We start from the raw sequence: 15,358 nt of genomic DNA on the forward strand, positions 1-15,358 counted from the left end.
ACAGCCTAGCTTTCCTTAAAAAAATATCAACATGGGTCCCCAAAGAAAGTTGTTAGAGGAAATTTTAAAAATTCCTTTCACATATGTATTCCTGCTCTAGTTAAGATTCTGCAGCTGCTGAATTTAGTGCCCCAGAACTGTTGCAGTATGCCGAAAGACAAGTGATCTCATTGCCATATATTTGCTAGAGTAAAAGTAATATACACAAGGGATAGGTAGGTTAAATGCCATATGGTTAACCCCAACATTTCTGTTTTAAATGTTTCCCTGTGTTTGGGGGTATATCAGCATTTTGCTATGTTTTGCTGATGTTTTCTTCTGTGACGAGGTAGCCCAGGGAGGGAGAGAACGATAGTAACTTTAATTACTACTGATTGATATCTGATCTCTGTCCAGTCTACCCCTACAAATGTATTCTTATGGACCTAAGCAGCTTAGAAGTGGATCTGAGGGAATATCAAGGATGCAGAATCCCACTATGGGAAGGAGAAGGAAAGTGCTGCCTTAAAAATTGACACATTGCCAGATGTAGTGCTTTTTAACATTGGTGTGGGCTTGTTCACACTTGTCAAATCATACTGTGCTTGCTAATGTTGCATTTTCATCAAATACATTAGTTCATTCTCTCCCCAGTCCTCAGCAGTCCTTTTCTCTTCATTTCTCATTTCTTCCCTTCATTTCACCATTCTTTGTTCTTTGCTTTGCCTTTTTTCCCTTATCTTGTGAGTCTTTTCTGTCTTTCCGCCTGACTCCCCATCGCCTGAAAAATCAGTCTGACCCAGCCTACATGTTTTAGGACACACAGGTTAGGCAGATGCCTGCTTGGAGGAATTTAAAGTCTCATCCTGATGTACAACATGCAAGGAATAAATAGGCTGATATATAGGAGTAGGAGTAGCTATATGTTAATCAGCAATTGAAAGATGCATGAAAGAAACATGCTGAGGGGTTTCTTAGGAAAAAAAAAGGTATAGCAGTGGATATCTGACCCAAAGAAAAGAGAAGCTTGTTTTGATGTACAACAGGGCAGCATTAACAAAAGAAATGGAGTTCAAATTGGGGGAGCATGTTGTACAGAATACTAGGATGCACTAGAAATAATGGACTGCAGTAGGAGGGAGTTACTTATAGGTGGAAAAGAGGCTCTTAAATTAGTATTGGAAAAATAGATGAGATTATGAAGGGATTAAAAAAAAAATTACACAGTCGGAGTCGCAGAACAACCCCTCTTCCCTCTCATTTTCAAATCTACACAAGACAAGAAAGTGTTCTAATTCCTCTGCCCCTCAGTTCCTCTTCCCCATTTCACTGAGCACTGGGAGTGATGCGGAAGGATAAAAAAGATAGAGCAAAGAACTCAGAGTATCTAATTTGGTTGGACAGGAGAAACACTGAAAAGATCTTCACTGAGGGCAGATTGGTAGGTGGCAAACATGGGTGAGTGGAAAGGAGCCATCCTGAAAGGCTCTTATCTAGGGTCTCATCTCATTTCGTCTAAGCGGGGGATGTCTGATAAGTGAAGACAGTTAAGCAAGGCTAGTGTTAAACCAGACCGCTTCCCTTCAGTAGTCTGAGAGCTGCTGCTGGAGGGAGAATGTCAAACGGTGCAAAATCCTGAAGGATAACTAAGGTAGTCTGAACAATGTAGGTTATGCTGTCTAGCTGGTATTGGATGCTCTTAGGGGCAAGTATCATACTGTTTTTTTTTTTTTCAGACTGGCAAATTCTTTGTGTACTTACGCTGAAGAAGGCTAACAGGTCTAAAAGTCTTCACATAGAAAACCTCTTACTAACTTCAGAAGGAGTTTTTGGCAAGATTTTCAGCTTGTGGTCCCCCAATAATGTCTGTCATGCAATGTGAATATGCACATTTGTCCAAAACCCAGCAAACAGATTGCTGAGGAAGCAAACCCAGAGGAGACTCAGTCCAAATCATAACAGCTTCTTCATGAACCCAGCATCTTTGCTGGATGGATCACAAGATGGTTCTGGGGCTCTGGTGATTTTCTCAGAATCTCATATTGTCATAAGACAGTTAATCATCATATTCAGGGACTGAAGGTAGAGACTTGAATAGGATTCAAGGGGGCACTGCTGCATTGGAAACCCAGGAAAAATTCTGATTAGGTCACTATAGAGGCAGAGAAAGCTCTTTGACCCAACAATGTCATGGAAGAATCACAGATCTGCCCTACCTCCATCTCTCATCATCCTTACGATGGGTAACGACTGCTTTTGTGTCAGCTTAGCGTGTCGCATCCACACTCGATGTCATAAAGACACCTAAATGTGATAGATATCAACCATAGTCTAGACTGTAATATTTTTATGAGTCTTCATATCCTATGTGCAGTGTGGGAACATAAGCAAATACTTTTTAAAATAATTCTCTTTCTTCCTCTTGTTCAGGTAAGGCATACGCTGTGTTCAGGAAAGGGATATGATTTGTTCAGACATAAACTTACCATGAGCTATCCATCTTTCCACTGTATGTAATCTGAGACTTTCCTGTGTTTGGGGAAAGATTTGCCATAGACTTAAGTAAATTAAGGACAGTTACATATTAGAAGGTATAGAGCTGCTGGTATTTATTGTAGTAGCTGCAGGTATTGTAATGAACCACTTCTCAGAATCCCACTTGGCTAAGACCCTATATTAATGATTACTTTTCATCTGAAAGAGGCTTTACCTGAATTAGTGTTTTGATTCAGAGCAGTAGCGCAGTTTTGAAATGAGTCCCCTAGTCATGTCTACTTTCCATGCGCTGGAGTGGTTCACAGAGCAGTTTTGGAGTGCATTAGCTAGGTTCCTTGTGGAGGCACTAAACTAAAAGCTCTGCTCCAGGAGCACACCAGTGCACCACAACCCCTAAGAAGGATATAAGGGTCCAAAACAATGACTGGTCTCATAGACATTCTTGAACCAAATATATGGCAGGGATAGTCAGTCCAGGGAACCAGGCTAAATCTAGTCCAAAGCAAAACTCCAGGACTGCATATAATATTGGCTTTGATCTACTTATACGCTTCTTTTGTACAAAATTACTTGCAGAACATAGCCAGAAACGGCTGGGGCTTAAAATGTCAGAATTAAATGTAAAGATGAGAAACATGAGAAACAAGAATTTCACCCGTCTCCAGTGTATCAGTCCTTTCCAGTAGTTCACATTGTAAACAGTCCCATACTTGCTCCCTGGCTTCGTATTTGCGTTAGTAGATGCAGCAAGTTCTGGTCATCTTTGCTGACTGAATCCCTAAAGCGAAGTCAACCTCTCTTTCTGCCATACAGTATGGCTGTGAACAGGAGGTTTGTGAAAATTCACTTAATCAGAGAAGGACTGAAGCTAAAATTTTCGAGAAGTGAGAAGAGTAAATTATGTGGACTAGGAAGTCATTAGTATATCCAAAATGCCTATGCATGGCACCGCAGAACAATCTCCCTGTTTTTCAAGGGACAAGGATACCTGAGACAACCTCAGGTAATTTTAATTTTAAATTCCCTCCCTTCCCCCCAAAAGTTTAACCTTAAGAAGAAGGAAACTAGAGGTAAATGCTCATGCTTTTCATCTGCGGGGTGGGGCAGCAATTCTCAGCCTGTGGCTGCATGCCATCATTTTTGCCACTACTCCAAGAAGGGAAAGATTTTAAAACTTTCATCTTAGAATTAGAAAACAGCTGGGGTGATTCAAGCACTCTATGCCCTGTGGCTGTCTGTAATTTCCTCTTTCTTCATGACTAGCACTAGCATAATTGTTTGGTTCTTTTGAGAAGGGAAGGTTGTATTTGTTTCTTTTTAATCATTAATATACCTCCCTTGGATCCAGTATTGGTTTTTTGGTGAAAGAGAAGAGAACCACTATGACTGTGGGTGCAAGAATAAAAGGATAGGGCCTGATATAGCCCTGAGACGTAGAAAGAGGTGGGACACAATGGATTCATGGACTGAAACAGTTTTGAAGGCAGGAATCCTCTTAAAGGATGGGGAGCCATATGTAATAGTTCATACAGGGTGAGGAAACAAAGGAATTCTTACAGAAAAGCACCACTGACATTGTTTTCAGCTTAAGCTTTTTGTTCTTATTAGTCCTATGAAATTTCATGGTGAACCAGTCTAAACTACTGCCTCCTAATACTATTGTTGCTTGGCTTGTTTTTATGAGACTGTTATAAATCTTAAATTTTATAGTGCTTTGCTTGTTAATGAATTAATATTTGGCCACATGATTTCCAATGTGACTTGGTGAAATTGTCAGTACTATGTTATCTTTATCTTAAAACTGGCAACGTAATTATAATACATTAATATTGACTAAGTTTAGGTGTTTCTAGATACTCAGCTGAATGTTTGCACTCAATGTGCATAGAAATAGAAAGAAAAGGGTTTAGGCACCCTGTGTGCACCTGGGAATGAGTTCTGGAAAGTGCCGAAAGTTTTAGCCTAAGAGCTTCTGCAGACTTAGAACATTGGAGTTTTACCCCTTCAAACTGATTTATATCCCAAATTTTTAAAGGAGATGAAAATCTCCAAAGTTTCTTTATCTGAATGTGGACCATTCAAAGTGTACAAAAGTCATAAATCAGATCCCTCAAACAAAGATACTGTCTTAGATTCTTTTTACTTGCTGAATGGCCTTTGAGATTCAGTCCTTCAGACTTTTCTACACATTTCAGAGCCAAGAAACTAACTTGTTCTTCCAGCTGACAGCCAAGATTGGTATGTAATCTCATGATTCCAGGAGCTGGATCTTTGTGGAAAATGCAAAATATTGCAAGATCAACAAAAAAAAAGTGATGTTTACGTATATATGGATCACGACCATCTTGGTTGTGGTAGTCTGATGTATTCTGTACTGGTCTGAAAAGGAATTTGCACCATTTGCTCCATCTTAAATTCTTTGCCACAATCTAGCTTCTACGCATCCAAAACAGTCATTTTTCCCCCATCAAAGTAATCAGGATGACATGGGTCTAGGAAGGAAAATACAGAGACAGTACAGTGGAAGTCGAGGCTTATATTTAGTTTAGGTAAAATTAGTTTTGACACTTTCTTCCCTATCTTACTGCTTCTCTTCCTCTATGAAAAGACCAGGAAGGAGAATGAAAGCTAGGATTTCCAGGTCAGAGGACAGGAACATGAATCAGACCAGAAGACTGTGGGAAGCCTGCGGGAAGCCTGCCAGTGCCTGCCTACTCTTTACTTGTGTCTGTTACTCTTTAATATATGTGATCACCAGATATTACTCTAAAAATGGAGAGGAAAAGGACAGATCTTTTTCTGTGTGTGTGTGTTGTGGGGGTAAAATGAGAAAGCAAGTAATAGAATATGTAGGTAGGAAACTGGACTTACTTCCTTTCAAAGTGATGAGATTTGTTTCTAGTATGATGAGTTAGAAATTCCTAAGGGTGTAAATACATACCCTTCCCTTCAGGCCCCTCACACAGTGGTAGTTTAACAATTCAAAGGGTTAATTCTGTCCCCGCTGAGCTACCAGTCTTGATCCCTCTTCATTTAAACACGAATAACTTTGCATTGGTCCTGTAAAGGTGTAATAGTCATGTGAGATGAGCATGAGGTCCAGTTTTTATATTAGCTATTCCTTCCTCATTTGCTGTTAACAGGATTTGTGCTGGCAGGTAAACCCAGTCCTCCTGTTCACCACGAGCTTAACAGCTGATTTCACACTCCCTCCCCTCATGCTGCCTTTTCTGCAGGCATGGCTCTACAGCAGCCCTGCATGCCTCCTTACTTGCAAGTTAGAGGCAGAAAAATGTCCCCTTTCTGTCAGTAAATAGCACTCTCGATTGTTTCTCAGCTGGTAGCTGCAGTCCCCTACAGCACTTTCATTGATTTTGCTCAGCGCAAGGAGGGTAATTTTTACCTCAGAAAGCGCAGGAGCCACATGGTGTTCCTCCAGCTTGGGAAGAGCCAGCTGCACTGCCGATTCCTGCTACTCGGCGCTTTCAAGAGATGCTGTCAACTTCGCTTGACTTCAGATCTGACTTGGTTTAACAAGCCTGTTGGTAGACTGTAAATTCAAATGGAAGTCTTTAGTTCTTCTGTTTTTCTGACATGATTCTTCATGGTATGCATCAATGCAGCCTAGAAATGGAAGCAGAAGAAACAGGTATGTTACATATATCATTTGGGCCCCAGAAGCTGTACGTGATGCCTCTGGTCTTTTCTCAGAGCTCCCATCCACCTCCACTGGACCCATTCTGGAGATGACCTCTTTAGAAACTGCTTGTGCCTGAAGGCATCCTTAAGTATCAGTGGAACAAGTGTTGTAACAAGAGCCTTCTTCCAACTGATTTTGCTAAAAATCTGGCAGCCAACTCCTGACTCTGGTTGTAGCAGAGATTCAGACTGAGAAATGAAGTATCAGGTTTATAGGAGATGCACAGAAGCAGCTCAGGGCAACATCAACTGGGCTGATGTAAAAAAGGCAGGAAATTTTGTTAGTAAAAGCTTCTGTCTCCACCTTATCGGAGCCCTTTCTGGAAGGAGCTCAACAGAAGAGATGGCTGGTACAAGGATGTTATTCACTCTGGAAAGAGACTGAGGCTGCAGTCCTGGGTATATAATGTCCATTGTGAGAAGATCTCAGGGAATCCTGTGAAGTCAATAGTTACTATCTTCACTTTATAAATGAAGAAACTAGGTCACAAATTGGTTTATCTGTGGCAACTGGACTCCATTATGTTGGCCTAAGCATCCACACACCTTTCTGAAGGCAAAGGAGAAAGACGTCTGTGGGATCTCCCTTTTGTTCTTCCTCTCTGAAAACTGTTGGTATGTAAAAGAGCGCAGTCTATCAGGAAAGCGATCCTACCTCTTTTGAAGATGAAGGTAAGACTTTGCCAGAATGTTTGAGGTCACTTTTGTGGTGCCTAATTTTATATGCTCACAATCAAAGGTTTTTGAGTAGTCAGTTCCACTGAAGTTGATGAAAGTCATTGGTGCTCAGTATTTCTTAGGTCAGCTGAAGCCGCCACAGAATCACTCCAGAAGTCTCCACAGCTTATAGAATAGCTTGCTGCAGGTTTGTCCCTCCCTTAGGAACTAATTCCCACTTTTGCATATCTATCCGTTCCGTGATCTGTGCTAACAGCTTTTGGCATATGGGCTATTTTGTGAAATGTTAATTTATTTTTATATTGCGCTTCATTTGGCCACCTAAATTGCATAATGTTATGTCTGCTTCCTGAGTGGTACTTTTTAAATTGGATTGTGGTAAGTGTTGTAACTTGGGTAGAAATATCCACTAAAACCATGTTCATGGCAGACATGATCAAACATAAACTAATATCTGTACTACAAGGCCACACATCCAAAAATCATCAGTCAGGCCCTTTAAAATGTGAACTAAAAAAGCATGGAAATAATGAAGCTGTGATTCTTTTGTTTTAGCTTTTTTCACTGTTCTCCACAACTGGAAAATGTAATAAACTTACTTTTTCTATTTAGAAAAGGTTTCTGGACAGTTATGTGGCCGCAGAAAGTAAGGCTTGAAGAAAACGTTATAAAACTGTGAGATTTATTTAAAAATTTTGAGACTGGACAAAGCACCGGATCAGCTCTTGATGCAGGTAGCAAGAAAAACAAAAAAGCAAATACTACACATCATGAGTGCTAGGGAGCAAATTCCCCATGTTTTTCACACTTGCACACAAACATCAAAATCATTTATTTGTATCATTGTCATCCAGCTGCTTTCTGATTAACTGACTTTTTTCTCCATTAGCTATTAATCTGCAAGGTTTGAGGTTAGTCCTAGCTTTATCAGGCTGAGGCAGGTTTTCCAAAGAGGCACGTGCACTACCCTCGCTCTACAGCAGTGTTAGCACCAGGCTGTGACTGAAGCCCCGGGATTTGGGAACTGCTGGTCTCTTGTCTCTTAGCAGACTCTCTCCTGAACTGCCCTGGCCCTCCTTTCTCCTTTGCCTTCATCCTTAACTCACTGCACTGAGAATTATAATTCATCTCATCCTCATTTCAGGTTATGGAGCTCTGATCTTGTGCTGTTCTTTCATAAGCACATGTGCTATGAATGCTTCCCATTTGTGTTAACCCACAATTCAGTAAATGTTAGAGTAAACAACTTGAGTGACTGCAGCATTACAATTGTTAGTCTCCTATTATACTGCAGTATACACCCACTAATTATTGTTATAGTTTTAATTCACAATCATAAAACCCATTCATGACTTAAGGCAATTTCTTTTAGTAAGACCACCTCAAAAAAACCGTGAGAATTAATACCCATAAAGCGCTGCTCCACTTGAAGCAGCTGATTTTGTTGGCTCTTTCCTTCCCTTTTGGCCTTACTGCTTTCAGCCTACTACATTTTTAATATCTGCTTGCTTGGTTTTGTATTTTTTTGAGGAGTTCCACTGCAGAGTGGCTTTCTCCTGCTAAACCAGTTAGCTAGTGCACCCCTGAGGCCCCCAACTACTTACGATGTGATTTGAAATTTATATCAGATCTATGTGAATCTGATATAGGTAGGGTCTCACGTCTACATCATGATTTTTTTTCTCTGTAACTTTTATAGATAGGTTAATGAAAAATGAATTAAGTTATAAGTCTACCTTCAAGCCTTTGATTACCTTACCAAGCTAATAAGCATCTGCTGACTTGGACATCAAGGCTGCAGGTCCTCTGATGCCTGGAGTAAGGCATAAATCTATGGCTGCAGAATTTGGTTCTGTCCTTGGCCTCACCTGCTGTATTTTGTCCGTCCTGAAGATTTTCTTTTTTTTTTCTGTTTTGATCTTTGACAGTGTTTAGATCATCAGTATCTGAAAGGAGAGGATATGAGGGAACGTTCAAGCTGAAATCTGATTTACTGAGTATTCAAAATCCAATATAGGATTCACTTATGACAAGTACTGCTGGAAAACATAGGATGTGATAGTGCAGATTTTCTATGGCAGCACAGCCATGGTGAGGTTCCAGCTAAAGGCACTTCGTAGTTTTCAGGACTGAGTCCAAAATGAACATTTTTTTCAGCCAACCAGTGGATTCCCTGAATTTGTTTGTTTACTCCAAAAAATGGGGAAACCCCTCCTGAAGCTTACTTTTTCCAGGATTCCTTATAAAAACAGCCCTGCTAGTTCAAGTTTTCTGTGCGTGTATGTGTGTGTCTGTCCGTGAGGGAGAAACGATATCCATGTAGCTGTAGTACGATGTGATATGGAAGTTGCTCTGGCGACTGCACAAGGCTTGTTGAATGCCAAGGTAAATAATGGCAAAAGACATGCATACACTATTATTCTCATAATTTCCTGCTGCCCTCGGGCAGTAATAGCTTACACGCCCTATTTTCCAAATGTTTCTAATTTATTTCTCATGAGCAGAATTATCTCATATGGAAAACTCCACCCCTTTGCCGCCAGTCATGCCTCTTCTTTTACAACTACCGCAGCTGAGGTGACCAGTCAAAGGAAAAGATTATGGTTATCATATTTACTGTTAACTAGTGAAACAAAACGACTGGAGCGTGCTTAAACTCCTCACATCTCTCTGCTCATTCATTTGGAGCTCTGGGATTCTCCGTCTTCAAGTACTAATTCTGCATGCAATTCTGCAAATGTATTTCATTCCTTATAATCCTGGATGATGGTTCTCATGCAGCTCCTGCTTTTATACCTGAATCTTAAACTGTGATATCCTTGTTATTCCAGTCCCACGTCTGTCATGTGCAGCTTGAGCATGATTTGCAACATGCCTTTTATATCAGCCAGGAAGTCTCTCTTGAGAAAGAGCAACATAGGGAGGAAGTAGCCAAAAAAATTTTCTTTTTGCATCAAGACAGCACCATAGTTACAGCCCTTCAGCTTTCCCTGTATTGAGGAGTATCTTGATGTTTTCGAAAATTTTTTCCCCTTTTTTGCTATCTATGTTGTCTTTGAGAGTGCAGTAAAGAGATAGTAATGATTGCCAAATAACTAAAAACGTAATAGAACACATGCCTCAAAATTGCATTTTGAAGATTAGTTAAACAAATAAAATTACTTAAAATAAAACTATTTCAGTGAATGCTTTAGTTAAAATGTGGTTTGAAAAGGATGTCCCTAGTCTGGATTATAAATTCCACTTTGAGACCCGAGTCCTGCATTAACATCCTTTAGCATGAAGGTTAGTGGTAATTCCAAGCTCATGAATGCAAGAATCTGTGTTAGGTGGCTCTGTCTCCTGAAAGTACATATTTAAATTTTTGGTCTTTCTTTGTAGATTTTTGGGCCTCAAAGAATGCATTAGAAGGTAATCATGAAAAATAAGATTTTTTTTCTCTGTGCTATTTATTATGTACCCTTCTCCATCCTCCTCCCTTTAACTTCCAGCAGTGAGAGACATTACGCTGACTAGCTCTGCTGTCTCCTCTGCTCACAGCCCAAACAGCTTTTTTGCTCTGTAGCTGACCAGCAAAAACAGGTGGTGGTGGTGGCATGGCGCAGTGGGAACGCGTAAGGGAGGCGAAGGGATGGCTGAGGAGCAAGGTGGCTGCAGTGTGGCCTCCGTGGTCAGGAGAAGTAATCACGGGGTGGAAACCTGTTTGCTTCCTGCAGTGCTGCTCAGTGAGTGAAATTTCATCAGGGTTGTGGAAATCGTGGCAGGGCAAATGGGATAAATCCATGAGAGCTGCATCCAATATATGAAACTGAAGAACATTTTCATATGTTAAAAAAAAAGGCCTTTTTCCGATTACTGTTCAGTTTAGGCTTTTATGGGACTTCTTTTTCCTCTCGTGACAATGTTTTTATCTCACTTTCTCTGAGTGGCTCTTTTCAAAGAACCCATTTACACCAGGATTTAATTTTGATTTAAGGTGGTTCCTTCTGTGCTAAATAAAACAGCAATTAATTATTAAAAGCATACCTTTGGTGGCTGAGCGTTCTCTCTTATAGCCGTTAAACTCTGAGCCATGTTTTGCTTTTTAATAATTAATTTTTTTAGATGACTATACAATAAGTGCCTTCTGGGAAACTGGGGAAGGACGGTCTTGTGGCTGCTGCTTGAGATTGCTGTGTGACCCCGGATCAGCTCCCAGCTTTGATACATGCTTCCTCAATGCCTGGGCACATATCTAGATATATCATTTCTGCCTCAGTTTCTGCCTCTGCGAAAACAGCTGTCAGATTATTAGTGATTAGCTGTAGTACCTTCTCTTACAGGACTGAGAGAAACACTGCTCACCAGTTTGTTCCGAGAGTTGTCCCAGAGATCAAAAATATACTGCGGTGATCGGAATAGCTGCAGGTGCAGATCAAGTGTGCCATGCGTGCTGCTATGAGAAGTTGTATGTTCTCTTTCCTCATAGGTAAGCCTTGAATCAGTACAAACCTAGGGTTTTGGTATGAACTGAGCCCCTGTAGCTTTGCACGGAGATCAGCTGGTTCTGTACGATGAGAAAAATGGCCAATTTATTTGCTTAAGGTTTAAAAGATGTTTATGAGCTTTGGTAAAGAGGAAATTTCATCTTTGAACAAATCCTTATGCACTAGATTCTTTGCAAGCAGCACTGCCTCAAGCCCTTTTCTCTAATTGTTCATCTGATCTGTACAGGGTGAAATCGGCACCGCGTATTGCACCTGACAAACCGACTCGGAATGGTGCAGCTGCGCTCTTCAACTGTGTGCCTTGGTGCTGGAAACACTGCGGGAGCCTGCGAAGGGCAGAACTAAACTCAGCTGGTGCCAGTAGTCTGTGCTGTTACAGTGTGGGAGTTACAGCAGCAAAGCAAGAGCGTTAGGAAATGAAAATGGGGCCAGGTAGGCAGTACTCCTCACTGTTGTGTTAGGAGGTCTTGTGCTGATGAAAGTGCCATTTTTTCTGATGGGACTTAAAACTGCAGCTCTGATCTCCCGTTGCGTATTAGCACTCTCTGCAAGAGAGGAGAAATTTGGTAGCTGGCGAGATTCCAGCCTGCACTAAGTCCTTTTATTTTGCCTGCCTAGATTCCCTCTGTAGTTTCAGGTACATTGAGCATCCTACTGTCATTATCCTGAATAGTTTCATCTTTTAACAGTATACAGCAACTTTGTGTAACTACCACTTTCCATTCCGGAAAGGGATGTACTTAAGTGGTAAAGTGCTCGCTCTGCGAGTGTAGGAATGCACACATAAAAACAAGGGATGAAATACTAGAATTGACAGAGACAGAAAATTCATTCCTGTCTCCTCCCAGGGCTCATCTGCCTTGAATAAGAGGGAATGCCTGCTCTTTTGAGGTAGGGATGGCAGTGGTCCAAAACAAGGAATGATTTTCTGCCAGCTGATTGGGCTATTTGGAAAGTGTAATTCTGCCCCTGCTGCCACCCTTGGATACCACTCCTGTGGACGGAGGAGGTATCCAGGCCAAATCATTTTAATGATTAAGACAGTATAACTTTCATCTCAGCTCCCATGCCTATTTGGTATAAGGAGCTATGCAGCCGTGAGGAGATTCAAAAGGCCCATGGAGGCACTGAGTGGACAGCTGTCCAAAAATAGCCCAAGGAGCACTAAGCATAGGGCCTTTGGTAAAATGGAGGCTGTTTGAATTTGTTCCTTAGGGCTAGATATGATAAAAGATTTTATAACCTATTCACTAATTGATTAATATAAACTTGGAGCACAATCGTGGAAGCATGCGCCAGAGCCTGGAACACCTTCTTCCAGGGGTATGTGGTAATGACTAGGCTACACAAACAGGCTCTCCCTTTCTAGCCCCCAAAATCTTGATTTTTTCCTGCACAGGAGTATGGCTGGGTTAGGCTATTGCATGAAAAGTGAGTACAACTTCTTGGCCTGTTCTGCAAGCTCTCTGCTCTATTAAAACAACAACAAAAAAAAAGGCTGGAGAGGCCTATCCTGAAGAAGGCATGCCAGGTTGGAAATGCTTTTCTTCAGCTCTGAATATGAATCTGGGCCGTTAGCATCAGAAAAGGGGTAGAGCCCTTGTCCTCACTGACTCCTGTCGATTGGCATTAGGGAGCATCTTTTTCTTGAACTGTTGAGGAGGAAACTAAATAGGTAGCTCAGGATTTTGGCCTCCATCCTGAGCAATAACCCTGGGCTCCTCCTTCAATCCAGGAAGACTAGAGGGCAATTCCAGAGGGAGAGTCATCTGTTCTAACTTAGATGTCTTTCTTGTATCACCCTAACTAAGATGCTTGGGTTGGGGTAAAGGAATCTCACACTGGAAAGCTGAGATTTGGGGATTTAGTCCTGCATTGGAACTAGCTTTTAACACAATAAAGAAAAATGAATTTTTTTTTAGAATTTTGGAAAACAGAAGTAGATAGGAAAAAATATTTTACCCAGAAGATAATAAATTAGCAAGGAAGGCATTGAAGCAGAGAAAGCAAATATCTTCAGGAAATATTTGCTGTGGTTTTCCTTTTAGAAAATGGAATTCAGATGGACTACTCTAAAAGAAGGGAGCTAGGACTAAGAACAATCAAACTAGGCAAATCTTTTGGAATTGGCCAATTTCCTTTCCTGTGTTCCTAATACCTAAAGTGCTGGGAATATAAATAGTTAATCAAATACATTTGTTATTATAACCAAAGGGGGACTGAGCAGGCCAAAACTGGGCCCCCTTTTTGTGAAGTAGATAGTCTCTAGCAAGAAGAACATATAGCAGATAAGAAGTCAAAGGGTTAAAACCAAAATGATCAAGGCAGGTAATGGCAGCAACATCATGCTAGTTTATGGTGGGGGATTTTTTTGGTAACAGATCTCTGGAAACGGAGCAGAGGTAGGAAAATGCAGTAGAAAGGAGAAGAAAGCAGAGACAAGCGTGAAGTAAGACTGAGGTGTAAACACTGTGAAAATGTGGGTGTGAAAAGAGTGACCAAACAGCACAGCATGAAGAAATCTCTATTAGCTGTTGAAAATACTATTTGTGTCAGCCTATGCCTGGTCATACTTTTCCTGCCACTGTTCTACTGCTTTCTCTCTGCTGTTTCTCCACGTGAATGATTTCCTTCCTTCTGGATAGGTAGGAATGTGTATACTGTTCATGATGTAATTTTCTTTTGCCATCAGAAATAATAACTTCCCCTCCATTGTCTTATCTAGTCCAATAGGGGATCTTTGCTAACACAGTAGCATATTTGAGTGCTCATCTCCAAGCCTGCTTGTCTCGCATGCTAGATTAGCAGAGACATGCTAAAAGCAGCAAACTCAGGCCTTTGCTGGAGGTAATTCATTGCATAAGTCTGCTTCTTGTGCCAGTATTCATCAGACTCGTGCATTCTCAGACTCATTAAAGGGTATCTCCATAGAGGCAGAGGGAAAACATGGGCAGTATGAAGAAAATTCAGGAACTCTTGTATTACCTCCTGGCTGATTGAGGATAGTCCTCAATACATATAAATAATATTTATATTATTTATATAAATATATATGCTGGGCTCCTACAGCAGCATGACGGATGAATAGCACTGGCTTTTGGCAGGTACTGAGGAAGAGTTTGCTGTGCAGGTTCCCCTGAGTAGCTATGTCAATGCTATGTCACGTTGGACTTGAAACGGCTCCTCTGCCAGATTTTGGTTTCCAGTTCTGGTCTTCTCATGAGCATTCACCTAAATAGGCTCTTTTAATGTTGTGCACAAGAGCTAGCATGAGACTGCTGAATCCAATTTTCAGTTCAAATATAAGAAATATGTACTTTGACCTGTGTTTTCTCATGGTGAAAAGCTGATGAATTAAGTCATAGTGATGTGGCAGTAGTGACATTATTATTTCTGTGCTGTGTGCTTTCCAAGCAACAAAAATGGACACACCATCTTGAAGGATTTAATAATATGAAACAAGCAGGCAGGCAGAAAAAAGAGGAGGAAGCACACTGTAGGAGCTCAGCCATCAGCCAGATGCCCGGACTCTTGGTAATACAGGGCTGTGTAGATTACCTTGGGGTTAGAAATGTCGCAAGGTGAACACGATGCTGTGGGTGTCAGGAATTTCGTAATGAGATATCCAGCCATATGCTACGGCTCTTTGGCTTTTTCACTATGGAACTATGAGGACAAATTTGGGGAAAGTCTTGGGAACTGGGTCTCATGACACTACAGGATAACTCTTTTGGTTAGGAAAGTTTGCTTTTTCATATTCTAACAAAAAATATGCCAGCTCCTAGGTCTGCTGGGACACGTATATTGTATTCCAAACCTCCTTTTAGGAGAGCAATTAATATTTAGCATAACTTTTCACAGTGCCAGCCCTAGCTTTTGGTGCTGGGTTCTTTCTGTCCAGCTTTGTTCTTCTAGGTGTGCTGGAGTTTCTGGTTGGGACGTACTTGGTTTTCCTAGCATCTGTTCTGCCAATCAGATATGGTCTTCCTGATGCCAGCTGAGCTTGGAGAGCGCTAGAG

At 41.1% G+C, this 15,358-nt stretch overlaps 1 protein-coding gene across 5 annotated transcripts in view; it reads left to right on the forward strand.

Annotated features, from left to right (window-relative positions):
- Positions 1–15,358, forward strand: part of SPRING1 (SREBF pathway regulator in golgi 1) — a 107,358-nt gene that overhangs the window by 77,598 nt on the left and 14,402 nt on the right. Inside the window, exons 6-7 of one of the 5 annotated variants that reach the window (XR_011135115.1) lie at positions 11,175–11,320; positions 11,566–11,771. The exons of 2 other annotated variants lie outside the window; for them this stretch is intronic. The gene's annotated coding sequence lies outside the window, so the exon portion shown is untranslated. Of the gene's footprint in view, positions 1–1,715; positions 7,587–11,174; positions 11,321–11,565; positions 11,772–15,358 lie in introns of those variants that run through there. 2 more of the 5 variants (XR_011135117.1, XM_068911233.1) reach the window with 2 other exon arrangements.

Source organism: Struthio camelus, chromosome 17 (assembly GCF_040807025.1).
Source record: "Struthio camelus isolate bStrCam1 chromosome 17, bStrCam1.hap1, whole genome shotgun sequence".
Lineage (NCBI taxonomy): Eukaryota > Metazoa > Chordata > Aves > Struthioniformes > Struthionidae > Struthio > Struthio camelus.